Source organism: Mirounga leonina, unplaced genomic scaffold (assembly GCF_011800145.1).
Source record: "Mirounga leonina isolate KUSES-001 unplaced genomic scaffold, KU_Mleo_1.0 Mir_53, whole genome shotgun sequence".
Lineage (NCBI taxonomy): Eukaryota > Metazoa > Chordata > Mammalia > Carnivora > Phocidae > Mirounga > Mirounga leonina.
Window position 1 is genome coordinate 52,163,825 of NW_023270807.1, and position 12,788 is coordinate 52,176,612.

General features: G+C 33.9%; 1 pseudogene; it reads right to left on the reverse strand.

Moving 5' to 3' along the window:
- LOC118001102 overlaps positions 1-12,103 on the reverse strand; it is a 54,820-nt pseudogene extending 42,717 nt beyond the window's left edge.
- Positions 12,104-12,788: the final 685 nt, after the last annotated feature.

A 12,788-nucleotide genomic window follows, 5' to 3' on the forward strand; every position in this document is an offset into this window, starting at 1 on the left:
GTCCCTCATATAACCCTTTTATAACCATGCCCACTTCTCTCACACCCCACTCCATCTTAACTCCTAGAACCACAGATCATTTTTCATTTCTATTATTTTGTCATTGGGAAACAGTTTTATAAATATAATAACATAGCATGTAACCTTTTGTGATGATCTTTTTCATTCAAAATAATTCCTTGGATATTCTTCTAGGTTCTTATGTTTATCAATAGTTTGATCCTTTTTATTATGGACTGGTGGTAGTCCATGATATGAATGTACCACCATTAGCTTAACCATTCATCTCATGAAGAACATCTGGGTTGTTTCAGATGTAGACTATTTTAAATAAAATGGATATGGACATTTATCTAGAGGATATTGTGTTAGCATAACTTTTTATTTATCTGGGATATAAGCCCAAGAATACAATTGTCAGATCATATGGTGGTTGCATGTGTAGTTTTATAAGAAACTTCAACACTGTTTTTCCAAACGGGCTTTACCATTTTACATTTATATCATAAATGTATAAATTTTACATTTATATCATTATATCAATAAAGAATGAGTGATCCAGTTTTTCTGCAGCATTACCAGCATTTGGTGTTGTCAACTTTTTTTTTTTTTTAATAGCTATTCAGGTGGGCATGTAGTGATATTTCAGTATGACTTGATTTTGCATTTCTCTAATGATTAAAGATGTTGATCTTTTCATGTGTTTATTTGCTATCTATATTTCCTCTTTGGTGAGGAATATATTTCCTTTTTGCTCATACATTTCTTTTCCATGTTCTAATTTCATTGTTGTTGTTGTTTTACAGTTGTGTTTTGAGAGTTCTTTAAATATTCTACACACAAGTTCTTTATCAGTCTGTGATTTAAAAATATTTTTTCCCAGAGTGTAGGCTATTTTTCATTTTTAATAGGATCTTTCACAGAATAAAGTTTTGAATTTTGATAAAGTCCAATTTATCACCTTTAGAAATGTTTATGGGTTGTGTTTCTGTGTCAAATTAAAGTATGCTTTGCCTAGTCCTAGATCCAGATTTTCTACTGTTTCTTTCTAAAAATTTTATAGTTTCACATTTTACTTTTATGTTTGTGATCCACTTTTATGTACATTTTATATATTTTACATAATATTTTTGTATATTTTATGTAAGAGATTGTGTAGAATTGGTGTTAATTCTTATTTTAATTTTGGTAGAATTTGCCAGTGAAACCATCTTGGCTTGGCAATTTCTTTTAGGGAGTTTTAAGGTTATGAATTCAGTTTCCTTGTTAGTTATAGAACTATTCAGTTCTCTGTTTCATATTGTACAAGTTGTAGTAGTTTGTGTTTTTGAGGAATTGGTTCATTTGATCTAAGTTTTCAAATTAATGCATGTAAAACTGTTTATAGTATTATTTTGTTCTCTTTTTGAGGTCTTCCATGTCTGTAGTGATGCCTCCTATTTCAACTCTAATATTGGTAATTTGTATCTGCTCTTTTATTTTTTTTGTCAGTATTGCTAGGGTTTTGTCAATTTTAGTGATCGTTTCAGTGTTGAGAAGAAGAAATCAAGCAGTGAAGATTAAAATAAAATAACTTGTATACATATATAGATATGAATATAAATATAGCTCTATGTATATATATATATGCATACATAAACACATATGTATAATCTTTCAGAATGTCTTCTCTGTAATTTCAGTAGAAAAATGAAAACAAAGCTGAAGTTTGTGTATAGATAGACCTATCATTCAGCAAGACTTCATTGATTTATAACTTGGATAAATCTGATCTACCTAGACTGCCATTTCATTTTTATGTTATTAACATGATAGCAAAATGTTCCCATCTCAAAGATTCCATTCTCAATGAGGTTGTCCCTGATCATTCTATTTAAAATAGTAGTATTCTCGGGGCGTCTGGGTGGCTCAGTCATTAAGCGTCTGCCTTCGGCTCAGGTCATGATCCCAGGGTCCTGGGATCAAGCCCCGCATCGGGCTCCCTGCTCGGCGGGAGGCCTGCTTCTCCCTCTCCCACTCCCCCTGCTTGTGTTCCCTCTCTCGCTGTGTCTCTCTCTGTCAAATAAATAAATAAAACCTTTAAAAAAATAAAATAAAATAAAGTAAAATAGTATTCTCATATCCATATATCCTCACCTTCCTGCTTTTTTCATTTCAGATAACACTATTTACTTTACAATATTTTATTTATTTATTTTGTTATTGATCTGTCTTTCTTGACTACAGTGTAACCACCATGAAATCGGGTTATACAACCAAGTGAATAAAAACTTAATAGCAACATTTGACAGTGCCTTTTGCAGTTTTATATGATTGTTTTCTAGTCTGCAAATTAGTGTAAAAACACCTATATTTGGTAACATGATATAAATTGGCTTTTCTTATTTTATGATGTTTATCTGCTTTTTATAATTATAATGGAAGGGTCCCATCTTTAGTATAATGTGATTAAACTCTGATTTAAACAAAATTTGATATTTTGTAGCTTAAAGACACAACTCAAATGAAGTATACAACTGAAAAATAATTTCTGTACTACCCCTTTATCTGCTTACTTTATTACTTTTTTCCTCAAAAGCCCATTCACTGTCATGATGATGAGTACACTGAGATTCACAAACTCTAATTCCACGCTACACCTATTTTGTGAATATTAGAGTTATATTTTCATGGCCTCATAAATAAAAACTTCAAATTCATATTAACGTCCTTCAAAACTGAGCTCATAATCTCCCCTACCAATTACTCCTCCTATATTTTATCTTATTTGAGATATCATCTAGTTGCTTATTTCATAAATATAGCAGTCATGTTGGATTACTCTATTTATCTTATGTTCAACATTCACTTGCTACCAAATATTTAACAATTCCGCTCTCAAATCTCTCTCCTTTCTTCATTCCCATTGCATGAGGTTCCTGACACTCATTAGGTCTATTCTAGGTTATTGTTTAGTAGAAGTTTAAATAATAAATTCAGACTTGAAACATTACTTTTTAGATTAGGCTCCATATATGTCCTCCTCTCTTATTCTGCTAAATTTCACTAAACAACTACAAATAGAGACATACTCAAAGAAGCAAATCTCTGATTTGGTGGCACACCGCCCGTAACAAACCTAAAATAAAGTATCATCCTAGCTTTACTTATCTGTGTTAGAGACACATATCTCATCTGTATTTATCTTTTTGAACTGTATTTGGATATTTCTATTCACTATATCTAGCAAATCTGTGATTCTAATAGCATTTTGGGCATGACTCTAAAATAATTTGAGTGAACAAACGACAATAGAATAATGCCAGATTTTTAGGCACAATACTTGAGTGCTGTGTATTTGTGATAATAAGAAACAATAAGACATTCAATATGCCCAATATTGTTTGATATTTATCTATCAGGTATTTCAATGTGCTTGTTTCCTAAAGGATTGTATATATAATAATTAGAATTGTGATAAAGCACATATTTCTAAATGAGTACTCTGATTCTGTTGTAGGTTAAAGGACAGAGTTGTGATAAAAAATATCAAATATGATTTAATGGCCTAAGGTTGTATACTTCCTTTGAGATTCCCACTTTTAATAACCTCCAGTATCATGGATAAAACTGAGGCAGTAATCATTACTGAAATGGATTTTCTGGCAGAATTAGACATCGCCTCTAAGAATCAATAATCAGTTGAAACTAACAGGGTGATTAAATGACCTCCTTTTTATTTTACCTCATGTTGAGTTGCTTTTTAATCTTGATTTAGAGTCACACTGCTAGAAACAAAGATAAACCGAAGACTTAGAACATTAGAGCAACAACGTGAGGCCTATTCATTATGAAGGGTAAAGTCTCCTTTCCTTCAATCAAGGCATTTCTAGCTAATCAATGCATTCTAAAGGAAAAACTGAACACTCTAGGTAGAGACTGTATAAATACCACCACCTAAGGTGGCGGCTTCTTTATAAAGCTCTGCACCATTAGCTTTGCTATGGCAGGGGCTATATATATTTTTAATTCACCATGCCAGTGATGCTGGGGGATATCTTTGTATTGACCAGTAATGTTGTCATTAATTCTTTTCATTCATGTAGTTTATCCCTCCCATCTCTTTATAGCCCCCAAAATAACTGCCTCAAGTAGGCAGCAAGTTAATTCTGCTAGCCAGCTATTTTCTACCACATACAGGAAATGGAGCCGCTCACCAAGTAGAGTTTTACAAAGTTTGCCCTGTCAGTTACTATGTAAACAACTGTATTGACCAATGGATTATTTTTATTCATCTACTAATAATATACACATATGACAGTGTGGACATGAAATTTGTTATTGTGTTCACCTATAAGAAATAATTAAATTTATAAAATATAACTTTGTGAAATTCAATAAAATTCAAAAGCAAAATTTGTTTGATCTTTTAACCAAAGGAAAGTCAGATAGATAAATAGATGGATAGAAACATAGGTAGACAGATATAGACAGATGCACATTTGTGCATCCAAACGTGTGCATGAAGGGGAAAAGGAGATAGATAAAGATAAAGACTTTTATATATCTTTAGGCAGAGTTTTATTTACAATGATTTTTATCTTAAGCCTTAGATTCTTCATAGATTGAACATGTTTTATATCTTTATAATAAATATTTCATGTTTGAAATAATATAAATTAATAAGATTATAGCAGAGCAAGTGAGATATTAACAATTATCATGCATCTTCTCTTCAAAGGTTTTTTTTTTTTTTATTTTTATTTATTCATGAGAGACAGAGAGAGAGAGAGGCAGAGGGAGAAGCAGGCTCCCAAGGAGCAGGGAGCCTGATGCTGAATTCGATCCCAGGACCCTGGGATCATGACCTGAGCCGAAGGCAGACACTTAACTATCTGAGCCACCCAGGCACCCTCTGCAAAGGGTTTTAAAATATAATTTATAATCAATTAATAAGCCTCACTGCCAAAGAGTTCTCAAAGAGTTATTTAATAACAAGGAGCTAATTTTCAAAATGTTGCAACTGCATACTGTGAGCTTTAAAATTTTTCACTACTGCCTTGAGAGTCACTTAGGAAAAATATTAGACTTTCTAAAGAAATAGGTTTTTAAAAATGTTTTAGCATTATAAAATGTCCCAACTGTTCCTCTTCAAGTGAAAAATGTGATTTCATTAAATTTTAGACAATAATTTTTCAAATTCCATTTAGTTATTTTCACATCCTCTTACACATCTTTAATACTGTACAGTTTGACAAGGATAACAGAAAGGTGTTCTGTACTTCTTAGAGCATCTTTATAAGAGACACGTGATGTCTGACCATATCTCCTTTTTGTGAGGTTAATTTTGATCAGCATGTCTAGATGCTCTCATTTTGATCCATCCATATAAAATTTGCTGTTAGCCTCTCACCTAAGCACTTTAACTGCCATCAGTGATGATTGTCTATTTCCATCATTTCTTTAATGGTGGAATAATGGTGATATTTCAATTCTATCACATCTTCCTCATTCATTATCTGGAATTCTTTACACTATTCTAGGTATCATGAAGTATAGTTCAAATAGGAAATACAGAATAAATCTTTGACTTGTTCTCATCCCAATTATTCAGAATAGCAATTGGTTACCAAGCATGTAATAAAGGGGATAAATATATATTTTTATGATGATTATTAATCCAAAGATGTTAGCATATTTGATCTTCTTCTTTCAATCTATGGCAGTTATTATTTTTGATGCTCGTATTGTCCCATCTCTGACTGCAGTAGTCTGTTAAAGTTTGTTTTGTTATGTTTAATATAAGCCCACTGGTAATAATAGCTTCCATTTTATTTTGTATGATAAGATGTTTCAGGCTCATCCTACACATATTCTATTCCAGATCTGGAATCAGGTATTTTCCAAGGAGCTTTCATTCTTTTTTTTTTTTTTTTTTTTAGATTTTATTTGAGAGAGAGAATGAGAGAGAGAGAGCACATGAGAGGGGGGAGGGTCAGAGGGAGAAGCAGACCCCCCGCCGAGCAGGGAGACCGATGCGGGACTCCATCCAGGGACTCTAGGATCATGACCTGAACCGAAGGCAGTCGCTTAACCAATTGAGCCACCCAGGCGCCCCGAGCTTTCATTCTTATTAATGAACTGTTATTACAGATCACAATCTGGACACTAGTTTCTCATTATAGTTGAGTTGTTCATTGTTTCTCGATTTTTCAAGGCACACAGCTAGAAACAGGAACACATGTATTTTATTTTCACTGTGGTTAATTTAAGGCTACTAACATGGCATCACTGAAGACAGAGTTGAGAAAAGATGCACCATTGTACAATAGCATATTATGTTTTCACCATACAGATACCATAGATGTAAATCTCAAGATTATAGGTGTTAGAAAAAGGTAATAAGATAATTAGAAAGTAAGGTTTTTAGTATTTCTTGCCTTAAAATTTTAATATAATATATTTAATTGTGTGGTTATATAATCTGTTAATAATAACTGTAACACTGGGCTCACAAAATTATTGAAAATACAAAAACAAGTGGAATGAGCTGGCTCAAGCACCCAACTTGTAGGTATACATTAAAAAAAAAAGACAGTTGAGGGCATTTGGGTACTAATTTGGTTTTTGATATTTAAGAAATATTGTAAACTTCTTTAGGTGTGAAAATAGTATTCTGGTCTTGTCTTTTACAGATACATACTGAAATGTACATTTATAGGTATTAGTGATTATGAGTCATGTGTATATGAGGGTACATAATACCATTCTAATTTCATCTGCCGAAAAAATACTTCCATAAAATGTGAAAAATATAACATATTGATTTTCCAAATTCCAGAGATACAAAAAAAAAAAAAAACCCACAAAGTAAGGTCATCATCCTCAAGAGTCTTATTATACTGGTATACATTTCAAACTTGTAAAAAATTATTACACTGTTGATAAAAAGTTTAAAATGTGCTGTAATTATAAACAGTGGAGAGAAACTAAATACATCTGGGGGACTGGGAAGGCCTTTTTGCAGAAGGGGGTCTTAATATATGTATATGAACTTGCCAAATGATAAACAAAGATAACATTTCACACAATAATCCTCATATGCAGCAAATGAAGTTTTGAAATTATAGAACATATTGGTAAATAGTAAAAAAACAATTTGAGCTTATTGTTTCTTTCAGATTATGTATTTTATTGAAAATAAAGTACTTTACATTATGATTTGGTATAATTTTTCATTTTAATTAATTTTTATCAAATTAGAGTTTTGGTCTATCTTATTAAAATTATTAATTATTCTTATTTTAAACATGTTGTTATGGTTAAAAGTGTATGGGATAAATCTGTGATGTCATTACACAAAAAAGATAGCTATTGAAATGGCTTTCTGTGAACTAAATTATTCAAAACTCCAGTTAAGATTTAAGTTATGTGTTTCAATAATAGAAAGGAACTTATAGATCCCATTATTGGGTTACTGACTGAGGAACATTTTAGTCCCTGTTGTCCAAAGGATTCTCAATCATGCTGCTGAGAGCATTTGATATTTTGAACATAAAGTTTAATTTAATAAAAGGATAAAACCTAAAATAGTCCATATTGAGACATCTTCTAAAACACTATTATAACTATCTGTAGATACTTATCAAATTAGAGACTCTAGGGATTATTGTCCAAATGGGAAGCTAAGGGTATATATAATTTGAAAATATTCCCCTGGTGATTTTTTTTTAAGATTTTATTTATTTATTTGCCAGAGGGACAGGGAGAGTGAGAGAGGAGAGCACAAGCAGGGGGAACGGCAGAGGGAGAGTGAGGAGCAGACTTCCTGCTGAGCAGGGAGCCCAATGTGGGGCTCAATCCTAGGACCCGGGACCATGACCTGAGCTGAAGGCAGATGCTTAACCCACTGAGCCACCCAAGCATCCCTCCCCTGGTGATTTTAATAACTTTTCTCATATTATACTTATTCAGAATCCATTGAGGACCGCTGAACCCATGTTAATGAAAGAGGCACATCCGAGGGTATTAAAATATTTGGGGAGAGTTATTGAAACATGTTTCAAGTGTTGACTTTTTTAAAAAAATAAAAGCCTATGATATTAGGAGAATGGAAAAAAGAAAACAAGGCAAAGATAATTAAAGAAACAAAAAGAAAATTAGAAAATCAAAATTATATAAACAGGAAAGAAGGGTATGGAAGAGGGTCCAAGAGAAGGAAAAAGAAAAATAAGAAAGAATAACGTCAGAGCTAGAGGAAGAGGACTATCCATACCCTAATCACAGCCATGGAAGTTTTGATTCTCCTTCCACTACTTTTTATGTTTATCCTCTTTATCACTCTCTTGTCATTTTGCTCTTAAATTAGTTTTTATCTCACTTTTATACATAACACCTTTTTATTTTTTATTTATTTTTAATTTTTTATTATGTTCCATTAGCCAACATATAATACATCATTAGTTTTTGATGTAGTATTCAACGATTCATTAGTTGTGTTTAACACCCAATGCTCATCACAACACCTGCCCTCCTTAATACCCATCACCTGGTTACCGCCCCCCCCATCTCCCTTCCTTCTGTAACCCTCAGTTTGTTTCCCAGAGCCCAGAGTCTCTCATGGTTTGTCTCCCTCTCTGATTTCTTCCCATTCAGTTTTCTCTCCCTTCACCTGTGGCCTTCCATGTTATTCCTTATGTTGCACATATGAGTGAAACCATATGATAATTTTCTTTCTCCGCTAGACTTATTTCACTTAGCGTAATTCCCTCCAGTGCCATCCATGTCAATGCAAATGTTGGGTATTCATCCTTTCTGATGGCCAAGTAATATTACATTGTATATATGAACCACATCTTCTTCATTCATCTGTTGAAGGACATCTTGGCTCCTTCCACAGTTTGGCTATTGTGGACATTGCTGCTATGAACATTGGGGTGCATATGGCCCTTCTTTTCACTACATCTGTATCTTTGGGATAAATACCTAGTAGTGCAATTGCTGGGTCATAGAGTAGCTCTATTTTTAACGTCTTGAGGAATCTCCATACTGTTTTCCAGAGTGGCTGTACCAGCTTGCATTCCCACCAACAGTGTAATAGGGTTCCCCTTTCTCCACATCCTCACCAACATTTGCTGTTTCCTGTCTTGTTAATTTTAGCCATTCTTACTGGTGTGAGGTGGTATCTCATTGTGGTTTTGATTTGTATTTCCCTGATGGCCAGTGATGAACATTTTTTCATGTGTCTGCTAGCCATTTGTACGTCTTCTTTGGAGAAGTGTCTGTTCATATCTTCTGCCCATTTATTGACTGGATTATTTGTTTTTTGGGTGTTGAGTTTGAGAAGTTCTTTATAGATCTTGGATACCAGCCCTTTCTCTGTAATTTCATATGCAAATATATTCTCCCATTCCATGGGTTGCCTCTTAGTTTTGTTGATTGTTTCCTTTGCTGTGCCAAAGTTTTTTATCTTGATGAAGTCCCAAAAGTTCATTTTTGCTTTTGTTTCCCTTGCCTTTAGAGACATGTCTTGAAAGAAGTTTCGTGGCCAATGTCAAAGAGGTTACTGCCTATGTTCTCCTCTAGGATTTTGATGGATTCCTGTCTCACATTTAGGTCTTTCATCCATTTTTGAGTTTATCTTTGACATAACACCTTTTTTAAAAAACAAAGAATTCTATAAGATTTATAATGAAAACCAATTTTTTTAATGCATCACTGGTTCCCTGTTTTAATGTCTAGTTTATTGAAGCAACAAGTTTGTACTATTTTACTAAAAATAAAATGCTTGTTCTTCTGTTTCCTGATATTCCATCCTATTCACTCCCTCCAGGTATGGGTAACTATATTATTAGGTTTTTATATAGTCCTCCATTTAGGATCTATAGCCTTCTGAAGGTGAAATAGGAAAATCTACCCTTCTTTTAACCTCCCCTCACACAGCAGTATCACTTTCTTCCATCTTTGCCAGTTCGTTAATATAGTTTACTAGGGGGCATTTTTTTCAATTATTGATAATGACTATGTGAATATTACTCAACTTAAGACATGTAGTGTACTGTGATTATATTTTCTTGTTTTCTTACCTACTTTTCTTCTTCTGTATCAGTAACCTGTCCTCCAACTCACTGGAAGGTTAAATTTACATTCATCCTTTAGCAACCCTCCAACATTCTACTCCTGTCAAGTACTGGTTTTCTCCAGGCTTGGTTCTAATCCTAGAATCTCTGTCACTATCCTGAGGATTCTTTTCATCTTTCCTATTTGTTAGATAACAGTTTCCTTCCCTTCCTTTCTCCTTTTTCATGACCACATTATCTTCCATCTTCATGAGAAACATCCTATAGGAGACAAAGTTTCAAGATGCCATGTATATGAAAGCATATTTAGTCTACTTCCCACAGGAATGTTAATTTCTCTGAACATGTCTCTCTCTCTCTCTCATCTTTCTATATATATCTATGGAGAGAGAAAGAGGAGCCTAGACAGATCCATCTTTCTCTCCTCCTTCTCTGTTGGTCTTTAGGGACTTCTGCTTAATGTCAGTATAATGGGCTTTTAAGGATGAGTGGATGCAAAGACACATTCCATCTACCAGGTTCAAATAAAAGCCACTCTCATATTTAATATTTTCTAATTAACTTTCCTTATTTACAACCTTTTGTTTCTTTGTCTTACTGTCTTATTAGTCCCTTTTTACTAATTCATTCATTTATGTTTCTTCTTTCACTAATACACTTGCCAATAATATACAAAATATTTTGTGGGCCTTCTTCCACTCATACCATTGGCATATTTCTCTATCCTACTTTTCTTTATATTTCTTTCACTTCTCATCTTTTGATTACAGACTTTTTTTTTTTTTTTTTTTTTTTTTTTTTTTTAGAGACAGGGAGGAAGAAAGAGGTGTAGATTAAGAAGAAAGATAATCTTAAGCAGGCCCCATGCCCAGCAAAGAGCTCAACTTGGGACTTGATCTCACAACCCTGAGATCATGACCTGAGCTGAAATCAAGAGTTGGATGCTTAGCTGACTGAGTCACCCAGGTGCCCCTTGATTTATGGACTTTTTTTTTTTATTTTCACCATGACATGGCACATCTACACATTTTTTTTATTTTATTTATTTATTTGAGAGAGAATGAGATAGAGAGAGCATGAGAGTGGGGAGGGTCAGAGGGAGAAGCAGACCCCCCGCTGAGCAGGGAGCCCGATGCGGGACTCGATCCTGGGACTCCAGGATCATGACCTGAGCCGAAGGCAGTCGCTTAACCAACTGAGCCAGCCAGGTGCCCTACACATTTTTTAAACATGTACAATTTAGGGGCACCTGGGTGAAGTGTCAGTTAAGCATCCAACTCTTGGTTTCAGCTCAGGTCATGATCTCATTGTCCTGGGATTGAGCCCCATGTAGGGCCCTGTACTCAGCATGGAGTCTGCTTAAGATTCTCTTTCCCTCTCCCTCTGTTCCTCCGCTATGCACTCTTTTTCTCTCAAATATATAAATCTTTTTAAAAATGTACAATTTAAATAAAAATAGTGAAATAAGTACCCTCCATAGTAATCAATAAAATGTTTGCAAGGACCTTAGAAACCTACTGTGCTGCCCCACAAAATATCCCATTCTTGATTCCCCCAGAAGTTACCATTATCCTAAACTGTGCATTTACTAAACATTTGCTAAAGATAAAGTGTTGGGTTCAATCTGTCTTTCTATATGAATGAAATATGTCCTTTGTGACTTGATCTGTTCATTCACTCAATATGTTTTTGAGATCTACTTATGCTGTACATTTAGTAAATTTTATTATTTTGTTGTTTTTCCTTGTGTACATACCACAATTTAATAATCCATTATATGATTGATGAATATTTGTATTTCCATTTTTTTAATCTTTCTATAAAATAACAGCTATCAATATTTCTTTTGCGTCTCCTGGTGTATATATTCAAGAATTTTGATAGACTATAAACAGATAGTTAAATAAGAATATGTGAATGTTCTTCTTACATTCAGAATAAGGACTAAATAATGAGAGCATGTGAATTTTCAAGTTAATAGGTAATTACAAACTTTTACCAAAGTAGTTGTAGCAATCTGCATCCTCATCAGCTGTATACGACATTACGTTGATTGAACTTTTCCAGAAAATTTGATATTAACAGAATTATACTGATGGCATGGACCCTGGGGTCTTAGATCTTTGCAGTTTCCTATAAAACTCACTACTTTGTGTGTGGGGGGAGGGAAATGAGAGAGATCTAGCCTATATCTCTTATTCCCCATGCCTGATGTTTGCTGGGTTCTGCAGAGCCTGCCTAGTGAAGCCAGTCCTCTGTGTGACCAATTGCTAGACTTCCTGATTTTACTTCTATTTTTTATAAGTGCAGAAATTAAAAAGATTTTTCTTTTTTTTTTTACATTTTTTTATTTTATTATGTTACGTTAATCACCATACATTACATCATTAGTTTTTGATGTAGTGTTCCATGATTCATTGTTTGCATATAGCACCCAGTGCTCCATGCAGTACGTGCCCTCTTTAATACCCATCACTGGGCTAACCCAACCCCCCAACCCCCTCCCTCTAGAACCCTCAGTTTGTTTCTCAGAGTTCATCGTCTCTCATGGTTCGTCTCCCCTTCCGATTTCTCCCCCCTTCATTTTTCCCTTCCTACTTTGCTTAACTGTTTATTCAGTATGTAGCTGTTAACTCCAGACCATCTTTCAGAGTGTCAGGTCTGCTATATTATAAAAAATAGAAGTTCACTGGTTCATGTTTTGAATGGGGTCAAAAAACAAAATAAATG